This window comes from Lynx rufus, unplaced genomic scaffold, assembly GCF_022079265.1.
Source record: "Lynx rufus isolate CCGP_SWC_20201006 ecotype Redwood Valley unplaced genomic scaffold, mLynRuf1.p SCAF_17, whole genome shotgun sequence".
In the NCBI taxonomy this organism is placed as follows: Eukaryota; Metazoa; Chordata; class Mammalia; order Carnivora; family Felidae; genus Lynx; species Lynx rufus.
In genome coordinates, this window is record NW_025814831.1 from 26,655,985 (window position 1) to 26,669,515 (window position 13,531).

The 13,531-nt window shown below is 49.7% G+C and overlaps 1 pseudogene; it reads left to right on the forward strand.

Annotated features, from left to right (window-relative positions):
* The first annotated feature begins 11,162 nt into the window (after positions 1-11,162).
* LOC124512252 (40S ribosomal protein S24-like) lies at positions 11,163-13,323 on the forward strand (annotated as a pseudogene).
* The last annotated feature ends 208 nt before the right edge of the window (positions 13,324-13,531 follow it).

The following is a 13,531-nucleotide window of genomic DNA, read 5'->3' on the forward strand; positions in this document are numbered from 1 at the left end:
ATTGTACCTTATCAGTTGTAAGATCCATATTTTCAAAAGCCAACTTGGGGCTCCTGGATGGCTCAGTCGGTTAAGCGTCTGGCTCTTGATCTCGGCTCAGGTCTTGATCTCAGGATTCCTGAGTCCGAGCGTCAGGCTCTGTACTGATAGCACAGAGCCTGCTTGGGATTCTCTCTCTCCCTCTCTGCCCCTCCCCTGCTCTCTCTCTTTCTCTCTTTCAACATAAATACATAAACTTAAAAAAAAAAAGCCAGCTTTTTACTCTGAAATAATTTCAGACTACCTAAAAGTTGCAGAACAATAGTACAAATATTCCCATATTCCCTGCACTCAGTTTCCCCAAATATTACCCTTTTACCATGTTTACGGGCATGCAGGTGTGCTGGCTACGAGAGCTCTTGTGCCACTCTGTTCCCAGCTCCCTATTCAGTGACTTCATGTTGGTAGGCGGAAGTTGGCCATGGAGGCAGAGTATTGACACCACAGAAACTGGTGATTGGCCTTTTGTACGCTGGAAAATGTCTTATGTTTACCACCATGCCACCATTTTATCAGTATCTTTTTCTTCTCTGTGTGTGTGCATGTGAGGGGTGTGTGTGTGTGTGTGTGTGTGTGTGATATACTCTTTTTTTCCCCTGAACTCTTTAAGAGTATAAGTGACAGATATGCCCTTTTATCCCTAAATACTTCAGCATGTACTTCTTAAAAAGAAGGTCATTCTCATATAACAAATAACGACAGTACATTGATCAAAATCGGGAAATTTGTGTGGTTACACTTCTAGTGTCGGATCCCACTGTCCTACTAATGTCTCTATAGCAAAAGTATTTTCTGCTTTGTGTACTGTCTTACTCTGTGTAAACATCCTGTTTCTTATCATCCACCACTGGTAGCATCCATTCATGATTCTTGCCTGAAACAGTTAATATCGTGGTAATCGGCAAATGATGATTTTCTAATTCCATCATTTTTCTACATTTGCTTCTTGGCATTCTCTGTTAAGGAAGAGTGTTCTTTTCTTCCCCCATTCATTTACTTATTCATTTCTTTCTTTAAATGAGAGGGACTCATGGATTGTTATTTTATTCTTTGGCTTATAACCTATAACTCATATTATTTATTTCAGTGCTCAAGTTATGCCAGATTCATCCAGTAGAAACCCTTTTACACTGGCTCCCATTCCTATTGGCATGTCCTCATTAATTTTTTTTTTTAGCACATCGTCATTTTCTAGCACAACAAGATGTTCCAGGGTCATCTTGTACCTTCCCTGAGCCAGCCCTGGAATTGGCTTGTTCCCCAAAGTGGCTTGTGTTTGTTTGTTTGTTTGTTTGTTTGCTTGTTTTTAGTGGAGAATGGTATTTAGAAACCAAGATCTGGAAACTGGGGTGCTCTGTGCTTCTGGGGAAGATGCACGTTTAAATCTCTGCCAGCAGGATTCATTTTATAGACTACAATGTCTAACAATCCCCCAGTTGGGCATTTGGCTCTTTTCCTTCTGCCACTCTTCTATTAGCAGCCAAAGCTGAGCCCAACAGTGGGCACCCAGCCAGGACCCCTTTCCCACCCTTCCTGCCCTTCTCTCTGCTGGCTCCGCAGAGCCTTCTTGTCCTGTCTCCCCTTTCCATGGAACCAGCACCTAGGAGCCTGTCCGCTATCATCTCAGGGATTTTACACCGGCAAACTTGCTGAGGGCAAGGTGCACTTCTCTTGGATTTTACCCTACACTGATCTCTGACTTCCCCTTCCGTTTTCAATCGAGTAGGAGATAGGAAACTCCTCTGGGGCTGAAGGAAAGTCTAAAAAGAACTCTTTCTGGAAGCACAAACTAACATTTCTAGGGGTAAGAATGTTTTATGTCATGGTTAATTGGCACAAAGTTTCTTTCTCCGTGTTATCTAAACTAAAAGTGTGGTGACAATCCGTGCTTTAGAGTCATTGAAATAGATCACACCTAGTTATGCCTCAAAACTGAGCTCACACTACTTCCTCATGAGTACCTTTTCTCCATAACACATAACACAATTTGTAACACAGGTATTAGGGTCATGATCGCTTAATACCTGTCCGAAGGCCCCATGAGCACATGCCCCCGTTTGTCTCTCTTGTATTCTTAGCTGTATCCTCAATGCCTGGCACACTACGGAGGCTCAGTAAAGATTTGTTGAAATAAATAACTGAATTAATTTAATCTTCTCAACAAGTCTGCAAGGCAGAGATGACGCTCCCAACTTTATCGATGGGGAAACTGAAGCTCCAAGAACCAAGATTTGTTTGGGGCGCCTGGGTGGCTCGGTGGGTTACGTGTCCAACTTTGGCTCAGGTCATGATCTCACGGTTCATGGGTTCCAGCCCCACATCAGGCTCTCTGCTGTCAGCATGGAGCCCACTTGGCATTTTCTGTCCCCCCAGCCCCGGCCCCCTCCTCTCTCTCTCTCAAAAACAAACAACCAACCAACACACAGGACCAAGATTGTTCCATGTCGTCCCGCCAGTAAGTGGTGGGATGGGGATTCAAACCCGGATTTGTCAGATTCCAACACCTGTGCCAAGTATTTCAACAGAGGAAATGGCTTTAGTGGAGAATTGAATTGAATTTTTATTCCCCTAATGAGTCTGGTTCCCCAAAGGAGTATCTAAACTCTTAAAAATTAGGGCAGCACAAATATGATCCAGGAGCTGTCCCAGAACCGGGGCTGGTGATGCGAAACCAGCCTCCAGGTGTCCTTCGTGTGGCCACAGGCCTCGGTTCATCCTTTGCCATACTCCCATAGGGTTGGCCTGAACTGCCCTCCCCCCTTATGGAAGGGTCAGGCAGAAGTATGGGTCAGCGGTAAGCAAACTAGCCTGGCCCTGCTTGGCCTTGGCCCCACACCCAGCTCTGCCTGACTAGCCCTGGGCCTCTCCATGGTGCCTGCTATGGCAGGGAACACGCTTCCCTCAAGGGCCTTCACCACCTCACCTTCGCTGCCTCCTACCCGTGTCCAGCAGCTGCACAGAAAGGTTACACCTACTGCTTTGAAAATAGGGAAACTGAGTCTCAGAGGATGCAAATCCTCACCTTCGGGCAAGGCCCCGACTTCTCCATCTGTACAATGGGAGGATTGGGCTTGGCACATCACGGATTTCTTCAGTTCTCCACAGAGCTGTTTGATGACCTGCCGCCTCCCCTCCTGCCCTTCCCCCACAACCTTAGGGCTTTCCGGCCCTCTTCCCAGGGGAAAGGTGCTTCCACTCTCGTTTCCCTGGGAACTGGCTGGGTCAAAACACGATCCTCATTTACATTTCAAAGGCCTTGATTTCCTAACCCAGATCAGACACACCCTCCACCAGCTCTCTGAAAGTGAGTCTTGGCCAGTTGGCTGGGTTAGCCTTTCATGAGATAAGAAAGCACCTTTGCAGACGATTTGACAGATCTGCCCCTAGAAACACCACAAATTATAATAGCCACGCATACTTATGCTTATATACATTAGGTGACAGGTACTCAATTCTCACAACAACTCTGAGGTGAATGTTATTATTTCCCCCTTTTACAGATGAGGACTTGGAGGCACCAGGAGGTTGTCTGACTTGCTCAGCGTTAAGATCTGGAATTTGAACTTCTTGAGTTCAGGTTCATAACCACTGCACTCCACTACCTGAAATTCCATTCTTGGCTATCTGTCCTTTTCTGGAATGCCAACATCATGGAGGAAAGCCTTGGAACACCAGCAACGCAGTGTGAAGGCAGACAGGCCCAGCGTGGATGCGTTCAGGCCCTACTGGAACCTGCTGAGTCTGAATCTTGAGTAAAAGCTGGGGAAGAATGGAAGAGCTCGGGTGGTTCGGAAGGGCCATTCTCCTTGTGGGGTCTCCAACATTGAAGATGGTGCCTGGGCAGTCCCTGTGCTGGGGACTGGAATATGATGGTGATCCAACAGGCAGGGCTCACCCCTGTGGGGCTGTGAGTGAGGCGGGGAGTGCGGCAATAAGGCAATGCCCGTGGCTGCCTAGAAATGGGCCAAGCTTGCTGTCTGGGGTATATCTGGGGTCTGTGATTTGGAGGCTATCCCTCTGGTAAGCCAAGGGTTGGAAGAGTTGGCAGGAAAAGGACAAGTAATGCCTTTCACCTGTCCCATTCATTCACCCCTGGGGAAAAGGTGTACTAGCTGGCAGAAGTTGGGGGGCGGGGGGCAGGGGGGCCCGTGGTGGGGCAGAATGCAGCCCTGGGCAGGGAGGGATTGACTCCAGCCTGGCCATCGGCTAGCTGGAGGGCTCCAGTGGCAGCCCTGGGCAGCCTCCAGTCAGAACCACCTCTGGCCTGCCCTCTCCTCTGCTCACTGCCCCAAGACCAGCCTTGAGTTCACACCCAGGCCTGCATTCAGATCCTCACAGATGAGAGGGGCTGCGGGTGACTTTGAAACACCTCCCAGTGTTCAGACAAGGCTGGGGTTCCAAGTGTGATGAAAGGTCAAGGGCAGTCTGCTCTTCCTGGGGTGCCAAGGCTATGGAGAGGCCATCGTGCTCATTCGAGATGACTTTCAAATAAACCTCTGGCCAGAGGGGCTGGCCCCACTGTGCACCCTGCTTAGGACAAACAAATATAGCTACAAAAAGCTGAAATACACACTCACCTGAGACCTGATGAGTCTGCTTCCAGGCCTGTGCCCACCGGTACGGCATTCTCAGAGGTGACACTGCCGGCCCCTGTGAGCACCCCCAAAGCACGTTCACATCTGCATTTGTATACCACACACGCAAGCACACACACACACACACACACAGTTGAACCCTTAAAGACTAGCCAGCTTTCCAAAGCAGGCACCCACGGGCCATAGAAAGAGTGTCACGTCATTATCATCATGGTCACGAGGTCATCTCCTGTTGGGGTGGAGACACCAGGGAGAGAAATTGCCACTACTACTTAGATGGAGAGTGATGCTTTCCTTTATGCCTCACTTCCTCTCCACACTCACCCCACTCTCTGAAGGTCACTCCCACAGGGAGTGTGGCAGCTGGAGTGGTAAGGCGTGCAGGGAGACAGAGGCTGGCTCTTAGCAGGAAAGGGTTAACCTAACTGGGCGTGAGTCTCCAATATCAGAGCCGAGCCTCCCTCCCACTCCCACAGACTTAAACACATTACACACAGCTGCCCTCACGGGCGAGGAGGGCTGCGTGCCCAACACCAAAGCTCACAAGTGATCACAGCACCGTCATGGCTTTGCCTCTGAAATCCCCATCCGGCACAAGGCTGCATCCTAACTAAGGGGACTGCTAGAGTGGAGAGGAAGGGGCAGGGCAGGGCAGGGGAGGGAGGAATGGGAAGACGGGAGACAGGCGGGGTGTCTGGGGTGGACAAAACGACTGTGGGAAGCCAGGCCTCACCTCAGGCTTCAGGCGGGCCTGGGGTGTGGGCACAGGTTAAGGGGGACATTTGAGCCCAGGCCTCCAGTCATAGCTGACCCAGAGGGACACCCCCTAGGGGCTCCCTCTTCTGCATACATCCCTGTAGGACAAAGACTCCTTGTTTGTAACCTGTTTGGGGTCAGATACCTCTTTGAGGAATTTGTAAAATCTAGGGATCCCATCCCAGGAAGATATTCCTACACAGTCTTCAGCTACTACCGCCCAGGCCCATCTGTAGACACTTCCTAGGATTCATTACAAAACTTGCCCCAATTGGTAAAGCAGTACTTCCCAGTGGTCCGGGAGAATGCTTGCAACAAATGCAGGTTCCTAGGCCCAACCTCCACCTTACCGAAGCAGAATCTCTGGAGGATGAGTCTGGACATATTTTATTTTATTTTATTTTATTTTATTTTATTTTATTTTATTTTATTTTATTTTATTTTATTTTATTTTATTTTACTTTATTTTACTTTATTTTTTGAAGTTTATTTTATTTTTTGAAGTTTATTTATCTTGAGAGAGAGAGAAAGAGCATGCGTAGGTGCATGTGATTGGGGAGGGGCAGAGAGAGAGGGGGAGAGAATCCCAAGCAGGCTCCGTCCTGTCAGCACTGAGCCAGATGCGGGGCTCGAACCCACAAACCATGAGATCATGACCTGGGTCGAAACCAAGAGTCGGATGCTTAACCCACCGAGCCACCCATGCACCCACGGACATGCATTTTTGACAGGCATATTGGCCAAATTTGGGGGAGCGGGCTGAGGATAGTTGTGGGGGTAGGGGAAGGGTATTAGATAAAAAGGCAGATGCCTGGGCTCCCCCCTCAGACATTCTGATTTGGCAAGTCAGGAGGGGAACAGGAATCTGCATTTTACTCAAGCAGCCCAATGGTTTTGATGCAGAGAGACTCTGAGGAGTGGAGGGGAAGATGTGGCCAAGTCCTACATGCAGCAAGCTGGGTAGAGGGGGCGCAGGGAGGCCTGTTGATTGATTTATACGATGTTCCAGAAAACTGTTTTAGCAAGGCATATGCCAAGCCAGGTAACTGGTTCCGCCCAGGGCTGCCGGCCAAAGGCCCCGAGGTGGACCGGTACAGGAGCCCTCCTCTAGAAGGTGGGCGGCTGGGTCTGAGTCCCAGCTCTGCACCCACCAACTACAGGGCTTCAGCCAAGTCTCCTGAGGTCTCAGTTTCTCTGCCTGTGAAATCCGGGGCCTTTGCAACTCTAACAGTCTGTGCCCGCACGATGGTGGCCCTGGCCACATGTCAGGGCAGCACTGCGGCCAGCTCTCCCCACCAGCACCCTGCCCCTCCCCGGGAGAGGCTCTGGGGCCAAGAACTGCCTGTGCCCCCTGCAGGTCTGGAGGCATGCCACTGGCAGAGCCCCTCAGTGGCCCTGAGTTGTCCCCAACCCTGAGGCGGCAGGAGCCCTCTGGGGCAGGACACGTTTTCTTGTGGTGGTCGTCAGGGCGTGTGTGTTAGGGATGGATGGGCCACGTCTGGAGGCTGAGGTCTGGAGGTCTGGGAGTGTGGGAATGTCAGACCCCTGAGGCTGGGACCAGGCTGCCCCTGTAGGGAAGTGTTTCCAGGCCTGAGTGGATGCGCCTGGGGTGGGTCCCCCACAGGTGTGGGACGCAGAGTGGCAGGGCTTTGGATCCTCTCCACCGAGGCTCTGGAACAAGATCCCGGGGAGCCCAGCAACCACGTGGGGGCCTTCCCTTGGCTCTCCCCTTTCTTTCTAGACAATCAGATAACACCTTTCAGGGGTGCCAGCGGCCATGCCTGCTCCCAGCACACTCTTCTTCTCTGCTTGCACCCTTCTCCCCGCATCTCCTCCACCCTCCAGCCTTCTGGTTGGGAAGGGCAGCTGTGGGCAGCCCACGGCTCCCCCCACTTACTTCCTGAGTCCCCAACCCCGAGGAAGCGGAGTCAGTGGGAGGATGGAGGGGGAAGCCAGGCCAGACACCTTCCCCGCTTTCTCAAAGTTCTCCTCAGCTTCACTATTTGACCCTGTTCTGTTCAAGAAACCCACAGACGGAAAGCTGAGACAGTCCTGACACAGGAGAAGGGCTGGAGTTTTAATCCAGCCATTTCACTCAGCAGGTATTTACTGAGTATCTACTGTGTGCCAGGCACTGGGGAGACAGTGGTGAACAGAGATAGTCTTTGCTGTCATGGAGGCACCGACCCTAGAAAACAGGAGGCCCTCTGTGGGGGCCTTTGTGTCTTTTCCCTCGGTTGGTGGTGAACAGTTGTCCCTGGTCCCGCCCTGAGAGCCTGGGGCACAGAGGCAGAGTTCAGGGGCTGTCCACCGCACATTTGTTTCCTACAGAGCCCTTCCCGGCTGGGCCTTTGACTCCACCTGTCTCAGGGCCTCTGAGCTTTTCCCCTGGGCAGCTGTCTCTCCCCTACTTTTTGGCATTGGCCACAGTTCTCAATCCTGGCTGCCCATCAGCAACTCTGGAAGACCCTTCATGAAGCACAGGCCCCATCCCAGGACGGTCAGATTCTGCCCGTGTGGGCTGAGGTCCTGGCCTCCGGAGATTTTAAAGCTCTCCAGGTCTTTCTGAAGCAATTGTAGGTTCAGATTCTGGCTCCAAGGCCTACAGGGACGGCCTAAAGGCATTTGTCCCAGATTTGACCTGGAGCTGGTGCTGAGGGCTGGGCATGGGGGTTTCTAAAGAAGACTGAGGGCCTCAAAGACGGGTCAGAGGAGACAGGACTGAGCCCCACTGGTCTAGGTGTGCATGGTCTAGCTCGGTTGTGGGGCTGATAATCGCATAAGGAGGTCAGTGAGAAGGAGGGATCTTTTGCCTTCTTTCCAAGCCACCCCCAGAGCCCTCTGTCTTCTCAGGGCTGCAGCAGGCTCCTGGGTCAGAGCCTGGTTCTCTGAGGTCAAGGAGGAGAAGTGGAAGAGAGAAGGAATGGGACAGCCCTGGCTTCTTTCTCTCCTCTCTCTCTTCAATCCTGCTCATCTTTAAAGGCACAGTTCAAATTTTATCTCTTCCAGGAAGCCTTCCCTGACTGCCCAGATCAAAATCAACTAATCAATTCCTCACAGGACTTTCACAAGGACTTCGTCTTGATTCGCTTTGTATACCTGATTCATCAGGCTTAGATGTGGAAATGACCTGCAAGTTGGCCAACTCTCATCTGCTTTAGGCCGGCCTGTGTGTACATCTCATACGTGTGCACCCCTCACCCTGAGGCCAGAGCCCCAGGTACCTGGGGCCACTCACAAGTATAGGAGCACACTTCCTTCACTCCCGTCACTCCGATGGGGGGCGGGCAAGCCCTGGGCCCCTGGAGGACTGAGAACACCACTCACTTGGGCTCCTCTGACCCTCAGCCCAGTGTCAGGACTCTGGGGCATTCCCCTGGGGGAACCAGGTGACAATGTGCCCTATCCCTCCCTCAGAGGGACTGGACGCTTCTACCAGAAAACCCGAGCACAATTCTGGGCAAACAGCCCTCTTTGTGAATGTGTGGGGCCAGATCAGGGCTCAGCTTGGAAAGGATTGTGGGCCCCTTCCCCCCCCCCCATGTAATGCGAGAAAACCACATCAGAAAATAAGTAAAAATGCCCAAAAAAGACTCTGATTTTCCCCAGGATGACCTTTTCATTTTTTAAATATCACACTTCTTTGGGGCTGTCTTGCTCTGCTGGTGACCTCAGCAGCACATGTTACTTTGTGTACTGGGAGATCCAGTTTTGCACTCTGTGTGTGTATATAGGTTTCCACACATGGGTTATATATGCACACAGCAGGTGCGCGCACACACACACACACACACACACACACACACACATCACATTAACTAATGGTTCTCAGCTATGGCTGCACATTAGGGACACCTGGGGAGTAACAAAATCCCAGCGCTCAGGCCACCTTCCAGTTAAAATAAAAAAAGAACTTCTAGGGGTAGGATCCAGATGTCAGTAGTTTGCAAATCTCCCCCGGCGATTGCAGTGTACCATCACACCTGAGAACCACGGGTGTAGATGGCTGCTTGTCTGATGCAGTCCCTCTCCCGAGCAGTTAACAAAGTGAGTGTTCGGACTCTGAAACTGTTAAGGGACCCCGCTTGGAGGGAAGCAGGTGGCAAAGGCTTAGCCTGGATGTAGGGTCCTTACTTGCCAAGGGAGAGTGTGGGACTCAGAATGGTTTTGACCAACACTCTCCCTTAGAAAATTCTTAGAAAAAGCTCTGATAGCATTGGGTATGTCAGGAAGGAGAGGAAGAAATACGCTTCCCTGGGAGAATCTGGGCCCCATGTCCTAGAGCTCTGAGTATCCATAGGCCACAGCTGCTCCTCCTTTTTTTTTTTTCTGTGTTCCTCTTTTTATGATGGGCATCAACCAAGGGGACTCCTGCCCACCTCCCACAGGAGACAGCAGCCGGTTTGAGCTGCTGGGGAGCTGAGATTAGAGAGGGATTAGTGAGTGTGGTTTGGAGGGGCTCTGGGGTCTTGCAGCCAGCTCAGGAGTCTGAGGTCCAAAGATAGCAAATGCGAGAAGGAGCAGACAAGACTTTGTGTGGAAAGGAGGGAGAGATAAGGGAGGAGGAACGGTGGGCAAGCTGCCGCTTGGGCCACAAAAAGTTTGTGTATTGGTACTAATTTTTTTATATGTAATTACACAACTGAAATATTCTTTTTTTAAAAAATACGTATCAGTTTTTAAGTTTATTTATTTTGAGAGAGGGCGGGGCAGAGAGAGAGAGAAATAGAGAGCGAATCCCAAGCAGACTCCACGTTGTCATTGCAAAGCCTGACACGGGGTACCAACCCACGAACCGTGAGGTCACGACCTGAGCCAAAATCAAGAGTCAGACGCTTAACCGACTGAGCCACCCAGGGGCCCCACACAACGGAACTATTCTTGTAAAGATATGGACAATGTTGAAATATACCGATTAAAAAACAATGAAAAGTTCTTCCTTTCCTCACATTTCCTCCCTAATTCTGCTTCCTGCCATTATCATTTTGGTATATAGCCTTTCAGACCATTTTCTATATATACAGGTTTCTATATACATTGCTTTTCTTGTTTTTTTAAAACTTGGGTTATGCTCTACAGCTTGTCTTTTAAACAGTACACTCCCTGCCTGTTCATAAGTCAGACCTACTTTACTCCTTTTGACAGGTGCATAGAAGTCCATGGCCTGTGACTCTTATAGGCACGCAGGCTGCCGTCAGCAACTTGTTCAGGTATTTCCGTGGGATACGGTCCTAAAAGCGGAATGGCTGGTTCTGAAAGTACGTGCATTCCTAAACGGGTTGGATTTTGTACAGTCGTCCCACCGGAACATCCTCTTCCTCCTAACCTCGTCAGCACTAGGACTTGCTGGTAACCTTTTATATCACATTTCCCAAGGTAGACGGGACATGTGAGCAGAGTTTAAACACAGTGCAGTTTGGTGGGGGCCCTGCTAGCCTCCAGGGGCCTGTTTTCCAGCTGTGATGAAGATGGGGGGCGGGGAGTGATTTCTGGCAGCAATATGCAAGAGGAAAGGAGGAAGACCCCGGGCTGGGGCCACCACCCTTTCTGTGGGGTGGGAAGAGCTTCAGCGACAAGAGGGCAGGAAGGGGTTTTCCTGTGGCTCCCGAAGCCCCGCCCAGGAGCCAGCAAGGTGGGGTTAATGTCGCAGGCGGGTGAGGCCTTTAACCGTCCCCCCTCCAATCCCAGCCCTGCCTCTCACTAACTGAGGGTTTTTGAGCAGGCCGCCTAACCTCTCCCGGCCTCTGTTTCCCCACCTGTTGATTTAGGGTGATGGAGATGATCTTCCTCAGCATCTTGGGCACGGGTAAAATGACTTGATACTTGTAAAGTTTAGAACGTTGCCTTGCAGTAAATGTCAGCGTGGAGTGACCTTTCAGTTGGGAAATCATTCCTGGCTGCCCGCATGCGCGCTCCAACTCCTCTCCTTGGGGTAACCGCTGTTGGCAGTCCGCGTATCATTCCAGACTTTCTGCATGCGGGTGCGTGTGACAGTTATAAATATTCCTGTGTGCCTACTCCATCAGTTAGGAGTTTTCTTTCTTTAAAGAAAAAATTTTAAAGCAACTTTATGTTTTGAACAGGCATTACATCCACATGGTATAAAATTTAAAAAGTAAAAAAGGGCATACAGTGAAAAATAAACATCCTTCTCAGTTTCCTAGCTGGACAGGCCCCCATTGTTATCAATTTCTTGAGTATCCTTTGAGAGATATTTCGAGCATTTTTATAAACATGTAAGTTTATGCATTATTTTTCCTCACACAAATGATAGCGTACTTTACATAATGTGCACTTCTTTTTTTCATTTAATGATCTATCTTGGGTATGTATGTCTTTTCCTATCATAGATAGTTATTTTTTTTAAATGTTGGTGGCACCATATTTCACAGTTAGAAGTACCATTACTTCTTTAATCCTTTTTTTAAAGGAAATTTAGATTTTCTAATATGTTGCTTATAAATGATGCTGTAATAAATATCCTTACTATAAAGAATGTTCATTTGGGGCTCCCGGGTGGCTCAGTCAGTTGGGCGGCCGACTTCGACTCAGGTCATGATCTCACAGTTTGTGAGTTCGAGCCCCACATCGGGCTCTCTGCTGTTAGCACAGAGGCTGCTTAGGATCCTCTGTTCACCTCTCCTCTCTGCCCCTCCCCTGCTCACGATCTCTCTCTCTCTCAAAACTAAATAAACATTAAAAAAAAAAAAGTCTTTGTTTTGGAGTGAAAGAAAACCTAGCTAAAAGGGACTTAAACCAATATGCAAAATGGAGTTTGAAGGTTTAGTGACTGCCACACATCCAGATCACACACTGACTTCAGTTAAGGATTGGTGCAGCCACTCGCTGTCCTCTCAGACCTGGTTCTCTTTTTTCTGTCTTTTGTGTGTGTGGCCTTTCTCTTCAGGCTCCACTCAATGTTTGCTCCCCTGCCCCCTTCACCCGCTCTAGGGTCTTCCCACATGGCACAAAAAGGCTGCCACAATGCTGGGCCTCTGTCCTTAGACCACGACTCTGTCTGAGGCGAGGGTGACTGTGTCCTCTGTAGCCTCTCCAAGAGAGGGAGGAAAGACTTGTCCCTGGAAACCCGGCAAATCACAGCATCTTCTACACTGTCCTGTCCCCTGTCTTTTTCCTTTTAACATTACATCAGGGACATCGTTCCGAGGTGGTGTATATACACATACATTCATCCTTTTTGTAATCACTTCATGTACTTAGTCGTGCAGTCAGCATGGCATCTTTTGTCACTCTCTCTTGGATGGACATTTTGGCGTTTCCATTAAAAACAAAATGACCTGGAGTGCCTGGCTGGCTCAGTCTGTAGAGCATGTGACTCTCGATTCAGGGTTGTGAGTTCGAGCCCCACGTTGGGTGTAGAGATTACTTACAAATAAAATCTTAAAATAATGAACAAGTTGCTTTTCCTCCCTGGCTGCTTGAAGCTCAGCCACCATCGTGGACGACACCATAACCATCCGGACCAAGAAGCTCAGGACCAACCAACTACCTCAGTGGCAGAAACAGATGCTCCTTGATGTTCTTCAGCCCGGAAAGGCAACGGTACCTGAGACGGAAAGTCGAGAAAAACTAGCCAAAGCGTACAAGCCCACACCAGATGTCATTTTCGTATTTGGATTCAGAGCCCATTTTGGCTGTGGCAAGACAACTGGCTTTGGCGTGATTTACGATTCCTTGGATGACGCAAAGCAAAGTGAACCCAAACATAGACTTGCAAGACACGGCCTGTGTGAGAAAGAAAAAGACCTCAGGGAAAGAGCGAAAGGAGAGCGAGAACAGGATGAAGAAAGTCAAGGGGGACTTAATGGCTGCTGTTGGCGCTGACAAAAAGCTCGAGCCGGAGACGGGACAGCAGAAGGAGCAGAGATTCTGCAGTGACTTTTTCTGTGGTGATTGTGCAGATTTTTCGTGAGAGGATTAGTGAACTAAGAACAATACACACATACATACAACCTATCAACCATGTTGAAACGAACATCTGTGCCGGTTAAGATACAGTTCAGCTGCTTTAACAAAGAGCCACGGTCAAGGCACTTAAACAAGAAAGAACTGGTTTCTTGGATTTTAGTAGGTGTGTAGGCAGTACGTGGTTGATGGCAGCTCAGCGTTGTCAGGAATGC